This window comes from Macaca nemestrina, chromosome 7, assembly GCF_043159975.1.
Source record: "Macaca nemestrina isolate mMacNem1 chromosome 7, mMacNem.hap1, whole genome shotgun sequence".
In the NCBI taxonomy this organism is placed as follows: Eukaryota; Metazoa; Chordata; class Mammalia; order Primates; family Cercopithecidae; genus Macaca; species Macaca nemestrina.
In genome coordinates, this window is record NC_092131.1 from 87,705,797 (window position 1) to 87,713,272 (window position 7,476).

General features: G+C 47.4%; 2 long non-coding RNA genes across 4 annotated transcripts in view; one reads left to right on the top strand and one right to left on the bottom strand.

The window, feature by feature from the left end:
- The window catches only part of LOC105496554 (uncharacterized), a 29,083-nt gene extending 24,481 nt beyond the window's left edge, over window positions 1-4,602 (top strand). For 2 of the 3 annotated variants that reach the window (XR_011626037.1, XR_011626035.1), the window contains exons 7-8: window positions 1,235-1,331; window positions 4,181-4,602. This is a non-coding gene — a long non-coding RNA (uncharacterized lncRNA). The remainder of the gene's footprint in view (window positions 1-1,234; window positions 1,332-4,180) is intronic. The other variant, XR_011626036.1, reaches the window with a different exon arrangement.
- The window catches only part of LOC105496555 (uncharacterized), a 32,776-nt gene extending 26,997 nt beyond the window's left edge, over window positions 1-5,779 (bottom strand). Inside the window, exon 1 of the long non-coding RNA XR_011626038.1 lies at window positions 5,700-5,779. This is a non-coding gene — a long non-coding RNA (uncharacterized lncRNA). The remainder of the gene's footprint in view (window positions 1-5,699) is intronic.
- Between the last annotated feature and the right edge of the window lie 1,697 nt (window positions 5,780-7,476).

A 7,476-nucleotide genomic window follows, 5' to 3' on the forward strand; every position in this document is an offset into this window, starting at 1 on the left:
CTCGTTCACTATGGGCAACCTTCCGCCCTCCATTCCCCCTTCTTCTCCCTTAGCCTGTGTTCTCAAGAACTTAAAACCTCTTTAACTCACCCCTGACCTAAAACTTGAATCCCTTATTTTCTTCTGCAACACTGCTTGGCCCTAATACAAACTCAACAGTAGTTCCAAGTGGCCAGAGAATGGCACTTTCGATTTGTCTATCCTAAAAGATCTAGATACTTTTTGTCAAAAAATGGGCAAATGGTGTGAGGTGCCTGACGTCCAGGCATTCTTTTACACATTGGTCCCTCCCTAGTCTCTGCTCCCAATGTGACTCAGCCCAAATCTTTCTTCTTTGTCTCCTATCTGTTCCTTCAGTCTCCACCCCAATCTCTGAGTCCTTTGAATCCTCCTTTTCTACGGACCCATCTGACCTCTCCTCCCCAGGCTGCTGCTCACCAGCCAGGCCAAGCCAGGTCCCAATTTTTCCTCAGCCTCGGCTCCCCCACCCTATAATTCTTTTATCACCTCCCCTCCTCACACCCGGTCTGGCTTGCAGTTTCGTTCCCTGACTAGCCCTCCCCCACCTGCCCAACAATTTCCTATTAAAAAGGTTGCTGGAGCTGAAGGCATAGCCAAGATTAATGCTCCTTTTTCTTTATCTGATTTTTCCCAAATCAGTTAGCATTTGGGCTCTTTTTCATCAAATATAAAAACCCAGCCCAGTTCATGGCCCGTTTGGCAACAACCCTTAGGCGTTTTACTGTCCTAGACCCCAGAGGAAGGCTGTATTATTCTCAATATGCATTTTATCACCTAATCCACTCCCGACATTAGAAAAAGCTCCAAAAATTAGATTCCGGCCCTCAAACCCCACAACGGGACCTAATTAATCTCGCCTTCAAGGTGTACAATAATGGAGTAGAGGCAGCCAAGTAGCAACGTCTTTCTGAGTTGCAATTACTTGCCTCCATTGTGAGAGAAACCCCAGCCATATCTCCAGAACACAAGAACTTTAATACGTCTGAACCACAGTGGCCAGGCGTTCCTCCAGGACCACCTCCCCAAGGATCTTGCTTCAGGTGCTAGAAATCTGGCCACTGGGCCAAGGAATGCCTGCAGCCTGGGATTCCTCCTAAGCTGTGTCCCATGTGTGTGGGACCCCACTGGAAACCGGACTGTCCAACCCCCCTGGCAGCCACTCCCAGAGCCCCTGGAACTCTGGCTTAAGGCTACCTGACTGACTCCTTCCCAGATGTTCTTGGCTTAGCAGCTGAAGACTGACGCTGCCTGATCGCCTCAGAAGCCTCCTGGACCTTCATGGACGCTTTGGGTAGCTCTCACAGTGGAGGGTAAGTCTGTCCCCTTCTTAATCAATATGGAGGCCACCCACTCCACATTATTTTCTTTTCAAGGGCCTGTTTCCTTTGCCTCCATAACCATTGTGGATATTGACAGCCAGGCTACTAAACCTCTTAAAACTTCCCAACTCTGGTGCCAACTTGGACAACATTCTTTTATGCACTCCTTTTAAGCTATCCCCACCTGCCCAGCTCCCTTATCAGGTCAAGATATTTTAACTAAATTATGTGTTTCCCTGACTATTCCTGGGCTACAGTCACACCTCATTGCTGCTCTTTTCCCCAGTTCAAAGCCTCCTTTGCATCCTCCCCTTGTATCTCCCCACCTTAATCCACAAGTATGGGATACCTCTACTCCCTCCTTGGCAACCAATCATGCACTCCTTACCATCCCATTAAAACCTAATCACCCTACCCCACTTAACACCAATATCCCATCCCACAGGATGCTTTATAAGGATTAAAGCCTGTTGTCACTTTCCTGTTACAGCATGGCCTTTTAAAGCCTATAAACTCTCCTTACAATTCCCTCATTTTACCTGTTCAAAAACCAGACAAGTCTTACAGGTTAGTTCAGGATCTGTGCCTTATCAACCAAATTGTCTTGCTTATCCACCCCATGGTGCCTAACCCACATACTTTCCTATCCTCGGTACTTCCCTCCACAACACATTCTGTTCTAGGTAAACCTAGCTGACCCCATAAATCCTAAATCCTTTCTCCACTCCCCTTTCCGTTCCTTAAAAAGCAGCCCTAAAATCTGCTCCCACACTATCTCTCCCTAACTCATCCCAACTCTTTTCATTACACACAGCCGAAGTACAGGGCTGTGCGGTCAGAATTCTTACACAAGAACTGGGACTATGCCCTGTAGCATTTCTGTCCAAACAACTTGACCTTACTGTTTTAGCATAGCCCTCATGTCTGCATGTGGTGGCTGCCACTTCTTTAAAACTTTTAGAGGCTGTCAAAACTCACAAACTATGCTCAACTCACTCTCTACAGTTCTCATAACTTCCAAAATCTATTTTCTTCCTCACACCTGACACACATACTTTCTGCTCCCCAGCTCCTTCAGCTGTACTCACTCTCTGTTGAGTCTCCCACAGTTACTATTGTTCCTGGCCCGGACTTCAATCTGGCCTCCCACATTATTTCTGATACCACACCTGACCCCCATGAATGTATCTCTCTGATACACCTGGCATTCACTCCATTTCTGCATATTTCCTTCTTTCCTGTTCCTCACCCTGTTCATACCTGGTTTATTGATGGCAGTTCCACCAGGCCTAATTGCCACACAGGCTATTAGGCAGGCTATGCTGTAATATCTTCCATATCTATCATTGAGGCTACTGCTCTGCCCTCCTCCACTACTTCTCAGCAAGCCAAACTCATTGCCTTAACTCGAGCCCTCACTCTTGCAAAGGAATTATGTGTCAATATTTATACTGACTGTAAATATGCCTTCCATATCCTGCACCACCTTGCTGTTATATGGGCTGAAAGAGGTTTTCTCACTATGCAAGGGTCCTCCATCATTAATGTCTCTTTAAAAAAAAAAACAAAAAAAAAACAACTCTTCTCAAGGCCACTTTACTTCCAAAGGAAGCTGGAGTCATACACTGCAAGGGCCACCAAAGGCATCAGATCCCATCGCTCAAAGCAATGCTTATGCTGACAAGGTAGCTAAAGAAGCAGCTAGCATTCAAACTTCCGTCCCTCACAGCCAGCTTTTCTCCTTATTGGTTACTCCCACCTACTTTCCTACTGAAAGTTCCACCTATCAATCTCTTCTCACACAAGGCAAATGGTTCTTGGACCAAGGAAAATATCTCCTTCCAGCCTCACAGGCCCATTCTATTCTATCGTCATTTCATAATCTCTTCCAAGTAGGTTACAAGCTGCTAGCCTACCTCTTAGAACCTCTCATTTCCTTTCCATTATGGAAATCTATCCTCAAGGAAATCACTTCTCAGTGTTCCATCTGCTATTCTACTACTCCTCAGGGATTGTTCAGGCCCCCTCCCTTCCCTACACATCAAGCTTGGGGATTTGCCCCCACCCAGGACTGGCAAATTGACTTTACTCAAATGCCCTGAGTCAGGAAACTAAAAAACCACTTTCACTGGATGGGTAGAGGCCTTTCCCACAGGGTCTGAGAAGGCCATCACAGTCATTTCTTCCCTTCTGTCATACATAATTCCTCGGTTTGACATTCCTACCTCTATACAGTTCGATAATGGACTGGCCTTGGGTGATTAGTCACATCACCCAAGCAGTTTCTCAGGCTCTTGATATTCAGTGGAAACTTCATACCCCTTACCGTCCTCAGTCTTCAGGAAAGGTAGAACAGACTGATGGTCTTTTAAAAACACACCTCACCAAGCTCAGCCTCCAACTTAACAAAAAGGACTCTGTCAAGAATAGAGCCCAAAAACTCAACAACCAAGCAAGTAATCACACTGAACCCTCTTGGACACTCTCTAATTGGATGTCCTGGGTCTTCCCAATTCTTAGTTCTTTAATACCTGCTTTTCTTCTTCTCTTATTCAGACCTTGTGTCTTTGGTTTCTCAATTCATACAAAACCACATCCAGGCCATCACCAATAATTCTATATGACAAATGCTCCTTCTAACAACCCCACAATATCACCCCTTACCCCAAAATCTTTCTTCAGTTGAATCTCTCCCACTGTAGGTTCCCACACCACCCCTGATCCCACTCGAAGCAGCCCTGAGAAACGTTGCACATTATCTCTCCATACCACCCCCCCCAACATTTTCACCACCCCAACACTTCACCTCTATTTTGTTTTGTTTTTCTTATTAATATAAGAAGACAGGAATGTCAGGCCTCTGAGCCCAAGCTAAGCCATCATATCCCCTGTGACCTGCACATATACATCCAGATGGCCTGAAGCAACTGAAGATCCACAAAAGAAGTGAAAGCAGCCTTAACTGATGACATTTCATCATTGTGATTTGTTTCTGACCCACCCTAACTGATCAATGTACTTTGTAATCTCCCCTACCCTTCAGAAGGTTCTTTGTAATTCTCCCCACCCTGGAGAATGTACTTTGTGAGATCCACCCCCTGCCCACAAAACATAGCTCCTAACTCTACCGCCTATCCCAAAACCTATAAGAACTAATGATAATCCCACCAGCCTTTGCTGACTCCTTTTTCAGACTCAGCCCGCCTGCACCCAGGTGAAATAAACAGCTTTGTTGCTCACACAAAGCCTGTTGGTGGACTCTCTTCACATGGACACGTGTGACAAGAACCATGTTCAGTGGGCAGGAACTCAGCCAGATTGGATTGGAGTGAGGGAAGCAGGTCAGACAATGGGTCAGAAGACTGAATTTAGTGACAGATAACAGGCTCCATTTAAGCAAATGTGAGTCTTGTTCTCTAAATGAGATAACACTGGCCTCTCTTCACCTTGATAGGCCTGATAGGCTCCCCCATCCATGTGCTTTGTCCCTTGGCAATATGTCCTCCTATGGAAAAAGAGGCACTGTCATGCCATTGTGACAGTCCTCAAGATTAACAGAAGGAGGAGGCAGGAGATGGAAGATGTGATAGGAAACGTTGTTTTTTTTTTTTTTTTTTTTTTTTGAGATAGAGTATCACTCTGTCACCCAGGCTGGAGTGCAGTGTCATGATCTCGGCTCACTGCAACCTCCACCCCCTGGGTTCAAGCAATTCTCCTGCCTCGGCCTCCCTAGAAGCTTGGATTACAGACACGTGCTACCACACCTGGCTAATTTTTGTATTTTTAGTAGAGACGGGGTTTCATCATGTTGGCCAGGCTGGTCTCGAACTCCTGACCTCAGGTGATCTGCCCACCTGGGCCTCCCAAAGTGCTGGGATTACAGGCATGCATCACTGCACCCAACCAGAAACATTTCTAAGCAATTATTTTCCTCCAGACCTTGCTTCCTTGATGAAGCCAGCGTGTGAGACCTCTTCAAAGAGAGGGAGGCTACTTCTTGGAGGAGCTGTCCTCCTAGAGGCCTCGTCCCCCTAAGAAGGCTTCCCTTCCTCCAGTGTCGCTGTGGAATCAACAAATGCCCCCACGGACTGAAGAGCGGGAGGCCTGACCTGCTCACCCACACTCCAGCTGCCCCAGTGAAGGGTCCCTAATGAGACCTCAGTAGGAGTCCCCAATGCTGCAACTCCTCGGAAGGGGTCAGCAGCAAAGCCGTCTGTTTTCTCCCACCACAATTCCCAGCAGGAAGAGATGTGCGAGGACTCTAGGGGAAATCCAGACCTAGAAGAAGAGATCAGTTTCACCGTAAGTGCAGCCCTTTGGGTGCACATCCTGGAGGCAGTCTCCCCACTTGAAGCGTACCTGCCAGCACGGTATAGTGAGAATGCTGCCACACAGAGTGGGGAAGCCAGGGCCGAGGATGCTTTCCACCTCTGCTGCCAAAGTGCTGTCTGACCTTGGTCTGCCCTGGCCCTCAGTCTCCTCCTGTGTACAATGGGAGGAAGTTACTTGGTTGGAAGTACAATGGGAGGAAGTTACATTGCTTGGGTCTTTTTGTTCCTTGAGTTCAAAGGTAAATATCTGTATTTTCTTTCATGTGGGAGTCCTGGTCAAAAGTTCATACTTTAGCGACCTCAGCAATAAGCTCTTAGAGGGACTGGGGCAGGTGGGCTGTCCCTTAGGGAAGGGATGGGAGGCACTGGTGCCTGCTGTAGAGGGGAATGGTGGTGTTGGTGGGTTGAGTCAGGGATAGGAAAAGTTCTCGGAAAATGGATGAAGTCAAGAGATCACTGAACAACCCAGGCTGAAAGGGAATCAGGTCTTCTGTAATCAGGAACCACAGTTAACGAAGTCTCTATCTTTCTTTAGACACCCTGGCAACATCTGATTTCCATTTTACAAGACCAGGGCTGGTCTGTGGGGGTGGGAAGGGACATAAGGAGAGTGAGGAAAACTGATAGTGTCAGGAGGCTGGGATGGTGGCGCCAGGGGAGGTGGAGGCCCCCTGTGTGTTCTGGAGACCAGACTGTTGACTACACCTAGTGGGCTCACAGGCCAGTCAGGGCTACTGTCTGGGAAAGTAGAAACTGTGCCTGCTGGGCCTCAGTCAAGGGCTCAAGCATCAGAACCTCTTTCTACCCCAGTTCATGCTGTGGGGTGGAGGTGGGGGTGGGGGTGGGAGTGGGAGCCTAATGGACAGAGAGGTGGAGAGTCTTATAAAAGGGGAATAAACACAAGAATGACAGCCAGCACAGCCATGGTTGCATTTTCCCCTTCAGTAGTTGGTTTGTCACATGAAGCAAAACGTTGCAGTGTGGACAGGAGACACAAATTAGGAAAAGAATGCATAATGTTTCACTGGGGAGGAGGTGTCTCAGTTGAGGCCTATAAATGCTTAGTTTTGGATTGGGCTTGAGGGGCTATACTGTCTCCTAAGAGACTCTTTTGCCCATAGGATCATAAAATCTCCCAAGTTCCTGCAATTCAAATTGACCTTTGCTGCAGTCAGCAAAATTGTGTAGATTGGGATGGGGGCAGATGTGTTACTTGAGAGAACATGGGAGAGGTGGGTCTTCCCACATCTGTTTCTAAGATATAGTTCTAACCTCCTAGGGCTACCTTTGGCTTTAGGAGGATTTCAGGGATTAGTTTCCAGGCACTCTGTGAAAAGGGCAAAAATGTACTTCCCTTCATCTCCCCATCAAAGCCTGGGAGCAGGTCAGTTACTGGTGTGGTTTCCTGATGTGACTGTGGTCTGGGGAGACTGCCCTGAACTCTCAAGTTTGTCCTCCCTTCAAAAATTCAAACTTGGGACCTGGATAGCCCAGCCATGTTCAGTCACAGAGAAGATGGCATTTTGGGAAAAGCACTAAGAAATCTGATGTCTTCACTGCAGAGTCACTTTCTAAGGAGGACAGACTCGGGCTCCCAAGGACTTGAAGTAGGCCAGTTGCACTCATACCTTCTGGAGCCCATCAGACTCCATCTCCTTGTTTCTCACCTTCCTGCAATTGGATGATTCCCCCCCTCACACCATTCCTTCACACTCAGGCTTATCACAAGTTTCTGCGGAGAGATTTTGGGGAGCCAGGAGATGCTCCTCCCAAGAAAATGATTCAGCTATATCCACCCTCATTGA